This window comes from Parambassis ranga, unplaced genomic scaffold, assembly GCF_900634625.1.
Source record: "Parambassis ranga unplaced genomic scaffold, fParRan2.1 scaffold_47_arrow_ctg1, whole genome shotgun sequence".
Lineage (NCBI taxonomy): Eukaryota > Metazoa > Chordata > Actinopteri > Ambassidae > Parambassis > Parambassis ranga.
Window position 1 is genome coordinate 600466 of NW_021144805.1, and position 14429 is coordinate 614894.

General features: G+C 46.4%; 5 non-coding genes across 5 annotated transcripts; all 5 read left to right on the forward strand.

The window, feature by feature from the left end:
* The first annotated feature begins 808 nt into the window (after positions 1-808).
* Positions 809-882, forward strand: trnan-guu (transfer RNA asparagine (anticodon GUU)). Its single transcript has one exon. It is a non-coding gene; the product is annotated as a tRNA-Asn (tRNA).
* Positions 883-3346: 2464 nt separating this feature from the next.
* Positions 3347-3420, forward strand: trnan-guu (transfer RNA asparagine (anticodon GUU)). Its single transcript has one exon. It is a non-coding gene; the product is annotated as a tRNA-Asn (tRNA).
* Positions 3421-5884: 2464 nt separating this feature from the next.
* Positions 5885-5958, forward strand: trnan-guu (transfer RNA asparagine (anticodon GUU)). The gene has a single exon. It is a non-coding gene; the product is annotated as a tRNA-Asn (tRNA).
* Positions 5959-8422: 2464 nt separating this feature from the next.
* On the forward strand, positions 8423-8496 carry trnan-guu (transfer RNA asparagine (anticodon GUU)). The gene has a single exon. It is a non-coding gene; the product is annotated as a tRNA-Asn (tRNA).
* Positions 8497-10960: 2464 nt separating this feature from the next.
* trnan-guu (transfer RNA asparagine (anticodon GUU)) lies at positions 10961-11034 on the forward strand. The gene has a single exon. It is a non-coding gene; the product is annotated as a tRNA-Asn (tRNA).
* Positions 11035-14429: the final 3395 nt, after the last annotated feature.

The following is a 14429-nucleotide window of genomic DNA, read 5'->3' on the forward strand; positions in this document are numbered from 1 at the left end:
GGAATGCAAACGCTACCCGGAATGCTTCCATTACTAGACTACAGCCTACTCTGGCAGCCGTACTACAGAAAAAAAGGTCGCACCAACTGACGCGCCGACTGCCGTTTTTGTCAGTTCACATTGAAACGCGAATACGCCGTTTTCCAAAATCTCCACTTTTGCCAGAGTTTTTTGGAAAGATTCGTTTTCAGAGGCAAAAACTCCAGTTATGTGCAAATGAAAGGCAGGAACGAAGGGAAAAGTCCCCGTTTTTCAAAATACTGTGTATGTGTAAGCGGGGTCTGAGATTACAGGAGGGGGACTGGTGGACAGCCCATTGTTCTTGCTGTGAACATGTGACTTGGAGTGAAAGTTCCTGGGAATGGATGGAAGCTGCATTGTATGTTGTAGAAAGATGATGTCTGAGTCCACCACCTCTGTTAAGGGAAGGTTTTTCCAGCTTGAAGTGATGTAGTGTGTCTCCCACCCGTGGTGTCAGGATTTCAGCCAAGTGCTCAGCCACATTGTATGTGAGTAAGTGTGGCGATGATATACTTGACCTGCACTTCCAGGATCCTCCTGCAGCTTCTGGCAGTTTGTCAAAAAGTGATTGTGCTTCTTAGAAGAGGACGGCATAAAACTTGACAGAAACCTAAAGATGTGCTCGTTAGCAGAGGATGGTTTCGATCCATCGACCTCTGGGTTATGGGCCCTGCTGTATCCATCAGGGCGCTCGGTCGCACCATGGTTTTCGGTGCATGCGGGAAGTTCAGGTACAGGCTCATGCTGGAAGTACAGGTCAAGTGTATCATCATCAGGCGGACACGAGGTCTCTGTGGCGCAATCGGCCAGCGCGTTCGGCTGTTAACCGAAAGGTTGGTGGTTCGAGCCCACCCAGGGACGCTCAAAGATGCGCGTACCTTTTTTAATGATGACACATTCATAAAGCATGAGGCCACACCCGCTGGTGACCTGTCCAGGGTGTACCCTGCCTCTCAGCGGTAGATAGCTGGGATAGGCTCCGGCCCCCATGGCCGGAGTGTAGAGGTTGTCACATTCGCCTCACATGCAACATTAGAAACAGCTGTAACTGATCAGTGTGATTGCTGCAAGGGCAGCACTGCAGGACAGAGCAGGTTCACATAATGGATGGATGGATGGATTCAACAACAAAGGAAAAAATAATCTTTCACCAAAAGAACTTACAATAACAGAAGAGTTATATAGTTAGATGGTATAAATGAAAAAAATGGGGTGAATGCACTTTATAATAGCTACATCTTTTTAAGTCCTAATTAACCATGAATAAGTACTTAATCCATCATGAGAAAAGCATTTATTAAACATAACTCATACATTAAAACAATTAATTATTGATATACTCCCGGTGGTTACTCATTGTTTGTTGTTTGTTCAGAATACCGACTTTGACCTCGAAATTCTGTTTTCATCTCAGAATACCGACTTTGACCCCAGAATTCTGAATTTCATCATATTCTGACTTTGATCACAGTATTCTATATTCTGTAGGTTACCCTGGCAACCTTGTGTCAATTTAGGTCACCAGGGCAACCTTGTGTAACTATAGGTTACAATGGTAACCGTGTCACAGGAGAGTGGTAGCAGTCGCATATTATTTTGTAAAGGCCAAAAAAAAAAATCGGATCTCACCAAAAAAATCCGATTTGGCCATTAAGACCTGCAGTCTGAGCGTATTTTCTAAAGCAAAGTCGTGGGTTCGAGCCCCACGCTGGGCGGGTAGCTTTTGTCGCAGTGATCTGTACATGAAAACACAGAGATAGAGATAACTGAGAGCTGAGAACAACTGCTCTTCCTCATTCTCAGCCTGTGTCTCGCTTAAGTCGTCACAGCCCAGTGTCCCTGTGACATCGCTTCCTGTTTAAAGATGTAACCTGTTAGTTAACTGATACCTGTCATCTTTCCGGCATCTAACCCTACCACAACCTTGCGCACCGCTACAACCTGTTCACCCACACTTAAGCACCCCTCCCCGGGCTAAACCAAGCAAAGCGGACTGGGAAAATCCTCGTGCCCCTGGTACTGTAAATGCAGGTTTGTGTGGTGGAGGACCTCAGTGGGTGGGTCTGTGTGGAACTCATAAAACAATGGCTCTAATTACCTCATACTTACCAGCGTCGGTCTGACTGGCTGTGTGTGGTGTGTCCAACGACTGGCTAACGACTATGAGACCCCGTTTACACATAGCCGGGTATTTTGAAAAACGAATATTTCCTTCCCTCCGTTTTCCAAAACAACATCGTGCACACATCATCGTCTTCAAAAAAGTTTCCGTTAACATTACCACGCATAAATGCGTCCCCAAGAGTGATCACGACCACGCCGAGCCTGTGAATGGCAGTGTAGGAAGAAGGAGAAAGCCGTGCAGGCCAATCTGAAGCCTCGTCGCAGTCTGGCAATTTGAGTCAAAAGTTGATCCAAAGTTGCTGAGCCTGGAGACCTAACATGTCTCTGCTCCTCTACACAGTAAGAGGAGCTGCATTTGCAAATGCAAACACGTAAAAAGTGCTGACACCAAGAGGAATGCAAACGCTACCCGGAATGCTTCCATTACTAGACTACAGCCTACTCTGGCAGCCGTACTACAGAAAAAAAGGTCGCACCAACTGACGCGCCGACTGCCGTTTTTGTCAGTTCACATTGAAACGCGAATACGCCGTTTTCCAAAATCTCCACTTTTGCCAGAGTTTTTTGGAAAGATTCGTTTTCAGAGGCAAAAACTCCAGTTATGTGCAAATGAAAGGCAGGAACGAAGGGAAAAGTCCCCGTTTTTCAAAATACTGTGTATGTGTAAGCGGGGTCTGAGATTACAGGAGGGGGACTGGTGGACAGCCCATTGTTCTTGCTGTGAACATGTGACTTGGAGTGAAAGTTCCTGGGAATGGATGGAAGCTGCATTGTATGTTGTAGAAAGATGATGTCTGAGTCCACCACCTCTGTTAAGGGAAGGTTTTTCCAGCTTGAAGTGATGTAGTGTGTCTCCCACCCGTGGTGTCAGGATTTCAGCCAAGTGCTCAGCCACATTGTATGTGAGTAAGTGTGGCGATGATATACTTGACCTGCACTTCCAGGATCCTCCTGCAGCTTCTGGCAGTTTGTCAAAAAGTGATTGTGCTTCTTAGAAGAGGACGGCATAAAACTTGACAGAAACCTAAAGATGTGCTCGTTAGCAGAGGATGGTTTCGATCCATCGACCTCTGGGTTATGGGCCCTGCTGTATCCATCAGGGCGCTCGGTCGCACCATGGTTTTCGGTGCATGCGGGAAGTTCAGGTACAGGCTCATGCTGGAAGTACAGGTCAAGTGTATCATCATCAGGCGGACACGAGGTCTCTGTGGCGCAATCGGCCAGCGCGTTCGGCTGTTAACCGAAAGGTTGGTGGTTCGAGCCCACCCAGGGACGCTCAAAGATGCGCGTACCTTTTTTAATGATGACACATTCATAAAGCATGAGGCCACACCCGCTGGTGACCTGTCCAGGGTGTACCCTGCCTCTCAGCGGTAGATAGCTGGGATAGGCTCCGGCCCCCATGGCCGGAGTGTAGAGGTTGTCACATTCGCCTCACATGCAACATTAGAAACAGCTGTAACTGATCAGTGTGATTGCTGCAAGGGCAGCACTGCAGGACAGAGCAGGTTCACATAATGGATGGATGGATGGATTCAACAACAAAGGAAAAAATAATCTTTCACCAAAAGAACTTACAATAACAGAAGAGTTATATAGTTAGATGGTATAAATGAAAAAAATGGGGTGAATGCACTTTATAATAGCTACATCTTTTTAAGTCCTAATTAACCATGAATAAGTACTTAATCCATCATGAGAAAAGCATTTATTAAACATAACTCATACATTAAAACAATTAATTATTGATATACTCCCGGTGGTTACTCATTGTTTGTTGTTTGTTCAGAATACCGACTTTGACCTCGAAATTCTGTTTTCATCTCAGAATACCGACTTTGACCCCAGAATTCTGAATTTCATCATATTCTGACTTTGATCACAGTATTCTATATTCTGTAGGTTACCCTGGCAACCTTGTGTCAATTTAGGTCACCAGGGCAACCTTGTGTAACTATAGGTTACAATGGTAACCGTGTCACAGGAGAGTGGTAGCAGTCGCATATTATTTTGTAAAGGCCAAAAAAAAAAATCGGATCTCACCAAAAAAATCCGATTTGGCCATTAAGACCTGCAGTCTGAGCGTATTTTCTAAAGCAAAGTCGTGGGTTCGAGCCCCACGCTGGGCGGGTAGCTTTTGTCGCAGTGATCTGTACATGAAAACACAGAGATAGAGATAACTGAGAGCTGAGAACAACTGCTCTTCCTCATTCTCAGCCTGTGTCTCGCTTAAGTCGTCACAGCCCAGTGTCCCTGTGACATCGCTTCCTGTTTAAAGATGTAACCTGTTAGTTAACTGATACCTGTCATCTTTCCGGCATCTAACCCTACCACAACCTTGCGCACCGCTACAACCTGTTCACCCACACTTAAGCACCCCTCCCCGGGCTAAACCAAGCAAAGCGGACTGGGAAAATCCTCGTGCCCCTGGTACTGTAAATGCAGGTTTGTGTGGTGGAGGACCTCAGTGGGTGGGTCTGTGTGGAACTCATAAAACAATGGCTCTAATTACCTCATACTTACCAGCGTCGGTCTGACTGGCTGTGTGTGGTGTGTCCAACGACTGGCTAACGACTATGAGACCCCGTTTACACATAGCCGGGTATTTTGAAAAACGAATATTTCCTTCCCTCCGTTTTCCAAAACAACATCGTGCACACATCATCGTCTTCAAAAAAGTTTCCGTTAACATTACCACGCATAAATGCGTCCCCAAGAGTGATCACGACCACGCCGAGCCTGTGAATGGCAGTGTAGGAAGAAGGAGAAAGCCGTGCAGGCCAATCTGAAGCCTCGTCGCAGTCTGGCAATTTGAGTCAAAAGTTGATCCAAAGTTGCTGAGCCTGGAGACCTAACATGTCTCTGCTCCTCTACACAGTAAGAGGAGCTGCATTTGCAAATGCAAACACGTAAAAAGTGCTGACACCAAGAGGAATGCAAACGCTACCCGGAATGCTTCCATTACTAGACTACAGCCTACTCTGGCAGCCGTACTACAGAAAAAAAGGTCGCACCAACTGACGCGCCGACTGCCGTTTTTGTCAGTTCACATTGAAACGCGAATACGCCGTTTTCCAAAATCTCCACTTTTGCCAGAGTTTTTTGGAAAGATTCGTTTTCAGAGGCAAAAACTCCAGTTATGTGCAAATGAAAGGCAGGAACGAAGGGAAAAGTCCCCGTTTTTCAAAATACTGTGTATGTGTAAGCGGGGTCTGAGATTACAGGAGGGGGACTGGTGGACAGCCCATTGTTCTTGCTGTGAACATGTGACTTGGAGTGAAAGTTCCTGGGAATGGATGGAAGCTGCATTGTATGTTGTAGAAAGATGATGTCTGAGTCCACCACCTCTGTTAAGGGAAGGTTTTTCCAGCTTGAAGTGATGTAGTGTGTCTCCCACCCGTGGTGTCAGGATTTCAGCCAAGTGCTCAGCCACATTGTATGTGAGTAAGTGTGGCGATGATATACTTGACCTGCACTTCCAGGATCCTCCTGCAGCTTCTGGCAGTTTGTCAAAAAGTGATTGTGCTTCTTAGAAGAGGACGGCATAAAACTTGACAGAAACCTAAAGATGTGCTCGTTAGCAGAGGATGGTTTCGATCCATCGACCTCTGGGTTATGGGCCCTGCTGTATCCATCAGGGCGCTCGGTCGCACCATGGTTTTCGGTGCATGCGGGAAGTTCAGGTACAGGCTCATGCTGGAAGTACAGGTCAAGTGTATCATCATCAGGCGGACACGAGGTCTCTGTGGCGCAATCGGCCAGCGCGTTCGGCTGTTAACCGAAAGGTTGGTGGTTCGAGCCCACCCAGGGACGCTCAAAGATGCGCGTACCTTTTTTAATGATGACACATTCATAAAGCATGAGGCCACACCCGCTGGTGACCTGTCCAGGGTGTACCCTGCCTCTCAGCGGTAGATAGCTGGGATAGGCTCCGGCCCCCATGGCCGGAGTGTAGAGGTTGTCACATTCGCCTCACATGCAACATTAGAAACAGCTGTAACTGATCAGTGTGATTGCTGCAAGGGCAGCACTGCAGGACAGAGCAGGTTCACATAATGGATGGATGGATGGATTCAACAACAAAGGAAAAAATAATCTTTCACCAAAAGAACTTACAATAACAGAAGAGTTATATAGTTAGATGGTATAAATGAAAAAAATGGGGTGAATGCACTTTATAATAGCTACATCTTTTTAAGTCCTAATTAACCATGAATAAGTACTTAATCCATCATGAGAAAAGCATTTATTAAACATAACTCATACATTAAAACAATTAATTATTGATATACTCCCGGTGGTTACTCATTGTTTGTTGTTTGTTCAGAATACCGACTTTGACCTCGAAATTCTGTTTTCATCTCAGAATACCGACTTTGACCCCAGAATTCTGAATTTCATCATATTCTGACTTTGATCACAGTATTCTATATTCTGTAGGTTACCCTGGCAACCTTGTGTCAATTTAGGTCACCAGGGCAACCTTGTGTAACTATAGGTTACAATGGTAACCGTGTCACAGGAGAGTGGTAGCAGTCGCATATTATTTTGTAAAGGCCAAAAAAAAAAATCGGATCTCACCAAAAAAATCCGATTTGGCCATTAAGACCTGCAGTCTGAGCGTATTTTCTAAAGCAAAGTCGTGGGTTCGAGCCCCACGCTGGGCGGGTAGCTTTTGTCGCAGTGATCTGTACATGAAAACACAGAGATAGAGATAACTGAGAGCTGAGAACAACTGCTCTTCCTCATTCTCAGCCTGTGTCTCGCTTAAGTCGTCACAGCCCAGTGTCCCTGTGACATCGCTTCCTGTTTAAAGATGTAACCTGTTAGTTAACTGATACCTGTCATCTTTCCGGCATCTAACCCTACCACAACCTTGCGCACCGCTACAACCTGTTCACCCACACTTAAGCACCCCTCCCCGGGCTAAACCAAGCAAAGCGGACTGGGAAAATCCTCGTGCCCCTGGTACTGTAAATGCAGGTTTGTGTGGTGGAGGACCTCAGTGGGTGGGTCTGTGTGGAACTCATAAAACAATGGCTCTAATTACCTCATACTTACCAGCGTCGGTCTGACTGGCTGTGTGTGGTGTGTCCAACGACTGGCTAACGACTATGAGACCCCGTTTACACATAGCCGGGTATTTTGAAAAACGAATATTTCCTTCCCTCCGTTTTCCAAAACAACATCGTGCACACATCATCGTCTTCAAAAAAGTTTCCGTTAACATTACCACGCATAAATGCGTCCCCAAGAGTGATCACGACCACGCCGAGCCTGTGAATGGCAGTGTAGGAAGAAGGAGAAAGCCGTGCAGGCCAATCTGAAGCCTCGTCGCAGTCTGGCAATTTGAGTCAAAAGTTGATCCAAAGTTGCTGAGCCTGGAGACCTAACATGTCTCTGCTCCTCTACACAGTAAGAGGAGCTGCATTTGCAAATGCAAACACGTAAAAAGTGCTGACACCAAGAGGAATGCAAACGCTACCCGGAATGCTTCCATTACTAGACTACAGCCTACTCTGGCAGCCGTACTACAGAAAAAAAGGTCGCACCAACTGACGCGCCGACTGCCGTTTTTGTCAGTTCACATTGAAACGCGAATACGCCGTTTTCCAAAATCTCCACTTTTGCCAGAGTTTTTTGGAAAGATTCGTTTTCAGAGGCAAAAACTCCAGTTATGTGCAAATGAAAGGCAGGAACGAAGGGAAAAGTCCCCGTTTTTCAAAATACTGTGTATGTGTAAGCGGGGTCTGAGATTACAGGAGGGGGACTGGTGGACAGCCCATTGTTCTTGCTGTGAACATGTGACTTGGAGTGAAAGTTCCTGGGAATGGATGGAAGCTGCATTGTATGTTGTAGAAAGATGATGTCTGAGTCCACCACCTCTGTTAAGGGAAGGTTTTTCCAGCTTGAAGTGATGTAGTGTGTCTCCCACCCGTGGTGTCAGGATTTCAGCCAAGTGCTCAGCCACATTGTATGTGAGTAAGTGTGGCGATGATATACTTGACCTGCACTTCCAGGATCCTCCTGCAGCTTCTGGCAGTTTGTCAAAAAGTGATTGTGCTTCTTAGAAGAGGACGGCATAAAACTTGACAGAAACCTAAAGATGTGCTCGTTAGCAGAGGATGGTTTCGATCCATCGACCTCTGGGTTATGGGCCCTGCTGTATCCATCAGGGCGCTCGGTCGCACCATGGTTTTCGGTGCATGCGGGAAGTTCAGGTACAGGCTCATGCTGGAAGTACAGGTCAAGTGTATCATCATCAGGCGGACACGAGGTCTCTGTGGCGCAATCGGCCAGCGCGTTCGGCTGTTAACCGAAAGGTTGGTGGTTCGAGCCCACCCAGGGACGCTCAAAGATGCGCGTACCTTTTTTAATGATGACACATTCATAAAGCATGAGGCCACACCCGCTGGTGACCTGTCCAGGGTGTACCCTGCCTCTCAGCGGTAGATAGCTGGGATAGGCTCCGGCCCCCATGGCCGGAGTGTAGAGGTTGTCACATTCGCCTCACATGCAACATTAGAAACAGCTGTAACTGATCAGTGTGATTGCTGCAAGGGCAGCACTGCAGGACAGAGCAGGTTCACATAATGGATGGATGGATGGATTCAACAACAAAGGAAAAAATAATCTTTCACCAAAAGAACTTACAATAACAGAAGAGTTATATAGTTAGATGGTATAAATGAAAAAAATGGGGTGAATGCACTTTATAATAGCTACATCTTTTTAAGTCCTAATTAACCATGAATAAGTACTTAATCCATCATGAGAAAAGCATTTATTAAACATAACTCATACATTAAAACAATTAATTATTGATATACTCCCGGTGGTTACTCATTGTTTGTTGTTTGTTCAGAATACCGACTTTGACCTCGAAATTCTGTTTTCATCTCAGAATACCGACTTTGACCCCAGAATTCTGAATTTCATCATATTCTGACTTTGATCACAGTATTCTATATTCTGTAGGTTACCCTGGCAACCTTGTGTCAATTTAGGTCACCAGGGCAACCTTGTGTAACTATAGGTTACAATGGTAACCGTGTCACAGGAGAGTGGTAGCAGTCGCATATTATTTTGTAAAGGCCAAAAAAAAAAATCGGATCTCACCAAAAAAATCCGATTTGGCCATTAAGACCTGCAGTCTGAGCGTATTTTCTAAAGCAAAGTCGTGGGTTCGAGCCCCACGCTGGGCGGGTAGCTTTTGTCGCAGTGATCTGTACATGAAAACACAGAGATAGAGATAACTGAGAGCTGAGAACAACTGCTCTTCCTCATTCTCAGCCTGTGTCTCGCTTAAGTCGTCACAGCCCAGTGTCCCTGTGACATCGCTTCCTGTTTAAAGATGTAACCTGTTAGTTAACTGATACCTGTCATCTTTCCGGCATCTAACCCTACCACAACCTTGCGCACCGCTACAACCTGTTCACCCACACTTAAGCACCCCTCCCCGGGCTAAACCAAGCAAAGCGGACTGGGAAAATCCTCGTGCCCCTGGTACTGTAAATGCAGGTTTGTGTGGTGGAGGACCTCAGTGGGTGGGTCTGTGTGGAACTCATAAAACAATGGCTCTAATTACCTCATACTTACCAGCGTCGGTCTGACTGGCTGTGTGTGGTGTGTCCAACGACTGGCTAACGACTATGAGACCCCGTTTACACATAGCCGGGTATTTTGAAAAACGAATATTTCCTTCCCTCCGTTTTCCAAAACAACATCGTGCACACATCATCGTCTTCAAAAAAGTTTCCGTTAACATTACCACGCATAAATGCGTCCCCAAGAGTGATCACGACCACGCCGAGCCTGTGAATGGCAGTGTAGGAAGAAGGAGAAAGCCGTGCAGGCCAATCTGAAGCCTCGTCGCAGTCTGGCAATTTGAGTCAAAAGTTGATCCAAAGTTGCTGAGCCTGGAGACCTAACATGTCTCTGCTCCTCTACACAGTAAGAGGAGCTGCATTTGCAAATGCAAACACGTAAAAAGTGCTGACACCAAGAGGAATGCAAACGCTACCCGGAATGCTTCCATTACTAGACTACAGCCTACTCTGGCAGCCGTACTACAGAAAAAAAGGTCGCACCAACTGACGCGCCGACTGCCGTTTTTGTCAGTTCACATTGAAACGCGAATACGCCGTTTTCCAAAATCTCCACTTTTGCCAGAGTTTTTTGGAAAGATTCGTTTTCAGAGGCAAAAACTCCAGTTATGTGCAAATGAAAGGCAGGAACGAAGGGAAAAGTCCCCGTTTTTCAAAATACTGTGTATGTGTAAGCGGGGTCTGAGATTACAGGAGGGGGACTGGTGGACAGCCCATTGTTCTTGCTGTGAACATGTGACTTGGAGTGAAAGTTCCTGGGAATGGATGGAAGCTGCATTGTATGTTGTAGAAAGATGATGTCTGAGTCCACCACCTCTGTTAAGGGAAGGTTTTTCCAGCTTGAAGTGATGTAGTGTGTCTCCCACCCGTGGTGTCAGGATTTCAGCCAAGTGCTCAGCCACATTGTATGTGAGTAAGTGTGGCGATGATATACTTGACCTGCACTTCCAGGATCCTCCTGCAGCTTCTGGCAGTTTGTCAAAAAGTGATTGTGCTTCTTAGAAGAGGACGGCATAAAACTTGACAGAAACCTAAAGATGTGCTCGTTAGCAGAGGATGGTTTCGATCCATCGACCTCTGGGTTATGGGCCCTGCTGTATCCATCAGGGCGCTCGGTCGCACCATGGTTTTCGGTGCATGCGGGAAGTTCAGGTACAGGCTCATGCTGGAAGTACAGGTCAAGTGTATCATCATCAGGCGGACACGAGGTCTCTGTGGCGCAATCGGCCAGCGCGTTCGGCTGTTAACCGAAAGGTTGGTGGTTCGAGCCCACCCAGGGACGCTCAAAGATGCGCGTACCTTTTTTAATGATGACACATTCATAAAGCATGAGGCCACACCCGCTGGTGACCTGTCCAGGGTGTACCCTGCCTCTCAGCGGTAGATAGCTGGGATAGGCTCCGGCCCCCATGGCCGGAGTGTAGAGGTTGTCACATTCGCCTCACATGCAACATTAGAAACAGCTGTAACTGATCAGTGTGATTGCTGCAAGGGCAGCACTGCAGGACAGAGCAGGTTCACATAATGGATGGATGGATGGATTCAACAACAAAGGAAAAAATAATCTTTCACCAAAAGAACTTACAATAACAGAAGAGTTATATAGTTAGATGGTATAAATGAAAAAAATGGGGTGAATGCACTTTATAATAGCTACATCTTTTTAAGTCCTAATTAACCATGAATAAGTACTTAATCCATCATGAGAAAAGCATTTATTAAACATAACTCATACATTAAAACAATTAATTATTGATATACTCCCGGTGGTTACTCATTGTTTGTTGTTTGTTCAGAATACCGACTTTGACCTCGAAATTCTGTTTTCATCTCAGAATACCGACTTTGACCCCAGAATTCTGAATTTCATCATATTCTGACTTTGATCACAGTATTCTATATTCTGTAGGTTACCCTGGCAACCTTGTGTCAATTTAGGTCACCAGGGCAACCTTGTGTAACTATAGGTTACAATGGTAACCGTGTCACAGGAGAGTGGTAGCAGTCGCATATTATTTTGTAAAGGCCAAAAAAAAAAATCGGATCTCACCAAAAAAATCCGATTTGGCCATTAAGACCTGCAGTCTGAGCGTATTTTCTAAAGCAAAGTCGTGGGTTCGAGCCCCACGCTGGGCGGGTAGCTTTTGTCGCAGTGATCTGTACATGAAAACACAGAGATAGAGATAACTGAGAGCTGAGAACAACTGCTCTTCCTCATTCTCAGCCTGTGTCTCGCTTAAGTCGTCACAGCCCAGTGTCCCTGTGACATCGCTTCCTGTTTAAAGATGTAACCTGTTAGTTAACTGATACCTGTCATCTTTCCGGCATCTAACCCTACCACAACCTTGCGCACCGCTACAACCTGTTCACCCACACTTAAGCACCCCTCCCCGGGCTAAACCAAGCAAAGCGGACTGGGAAAATCCTCGTGCCCCTGGTACTGTAAATGCAGGTTTGTGTGGTGGAGGACCTCAGTGGGTGGGTCTGTGTGGAACTCATAAAACAATGGCTCTAATTACCTCATACTTACCAGCGTCGGTCTGACTGGCTGTGTGTGGTGTGTCCAACGACTGGCTAACGACTATGAGACCCCGTTTACACATAGCCGGGTATTTTGAAAAACGAATATTTCCTTCCCTCCGTTTTCCAAAACAACATCGTGCACACATCATCGTCTTCAAAAAAGTTTCCGTTAACATTACCACGCATAAATGCGTCCCCAAGAGTGATCACGACCACGCCGAGCCTGTGAATGGCAGTGTAGGAAGAAGGAGAAAGCCGTGCAGGCCAATCTGAAGCCTCGTCGCAGTCTGGCAATTTGAGTCAAAAGTTGATCCAAAGTTGCTGAGCCTGGAGACCTAACATGTCTCTGCTCCTCTACACAGTAAGAGGAGCTGCATTTGCAAATGCAAACACGTAAAAAGTGCTGACACCAAGAGGAATGCAAACGCTACCCGGAATGCTTCCATTACTAGACTACAGCCTACTCTGGCAGCCGTACTACAGAAAAAAAGGTCGCACCAACTGACGCGCCGACTGCCGTTTTTGTCAGTTCACATTGAAACGCGAATACGCCGTTTTCCAAAATCTCCACTTTTGCCAGAGTTTTTTGGAAAGATTCGTTTTCAGAGGCAAAAACTCCAGTTATGTGCAAATGAAAGGCAGGAACGAAGGGAAAAGTCCCCGTTTTTCAAAATACTGTGTATGTGTAAGCGGGGTCTGAGATTACAGGAGGGGGACTGGTGGACAGCCCATTGTTCTTGCTGTGAACATGTGACTTGGAGTGAAAGTTCCTGGGAATGGATGGAAGCTGCATTGTATGTTGTAGAAAGATGATGTCTGAGTCCACCACCTCTGTTAAGGGAAGGTTTTTCCAGCTTGAAGTGATGTAGTGTGTCTCCCACCCGTGGTGTCAGGATTTCAGCCAAGTGCTCAGCCACATTGTATGTGAGTAAGTGTGGCGATGATATACTTGACCTGCACTTCCAGGATCCTCCTGCAGCTTCTGGCAGTTTGTCAAAAAGTGATTGTGCTTCTTAGAAGAGGACGGCATAAAACTTGACAGAAACCTAAAGATGTGCTCGTTAGCAGAGGATGGTTTCGATCCATCGACCTCTGGGTTATGGGCCCTGCTGTATCCATCAGGGCGCTCGGTCGCACCATGGTTTTCGGTGCATGCGGGAAGTTCAGGTACAGGCTCATGCTGGAAGTACGGGTCAAGTGTATCATCATCAGGCGGACACGAGGTCTCTGTGGCGCTACCTGGCTCACGACAGTCTGTCCAATTCCAATCTCCTCGGCCTATCGCTTACGCCGCCGTCCAATGTAAGATTGGATTTCATCCAATCGCGCGGCGCGACGACGCTCGACAGCGCCAATGGCGGCGCGCATTTCCATTCTACATTGGATGACGTAGCGAGTCCATAGCAACCGCTTCCAGTCAGTCGGTCGTCTACGACGAAGGATTCGACGCGTCTAAAAAGTAAGTAAATACTGCAAACGTGCGGTTTACAACAGCGTCTTGTATCGTTATAACGTGATAAGACGCTGTCACGTTGTAAAACAGCGGCTCATCCCGTTATAGCACGACAGGACGCGATGAGCCGCTAGCTTGTTATAACGAACGTGATAAGATCACGTTATAGTGACATAAAGAAAACATAATTCAGTTCAGCGCTTCCGTACATTATTTGAAAACCAGGAGCACGTGTTCTTTATATTACACGATCGCTGTGGACGCGTATGTATTCGCATATTAACTATTTAGTGCAGCGGCGTCACAGCGCGTTGTTCATTATTGCATGCTCAGCGTTTTTTATTGTTGTCAGTGTCTTTAGATGAGCAATAACCACACGGCTATGGGAGAAGATGAGTGGATGAGCAGGCTGCCAGCTCAGGTGTTTGCCCTGCTGGAGGCTGCAGGCCAGCTCCTAGGCAGCAGAGGTGGCATGACCTCTATGAGAAGGTAAAGTGTTAGCCTGTTACTTACTATGGACATTATTATATAGCATCATGCAGTTTAATGAGTGACAGTTGCTTCAATACACACAGATAACATCAAATGCTGTGTCTGTTACATCATGTAATGTTGCTTTACCAGCCTGCCACTCAGTGTCCTGCTCCTCTCCTGTTCACTAAATCTCCCTTTGGTGGGGTGCACTCTGCTGCATTAAAGCC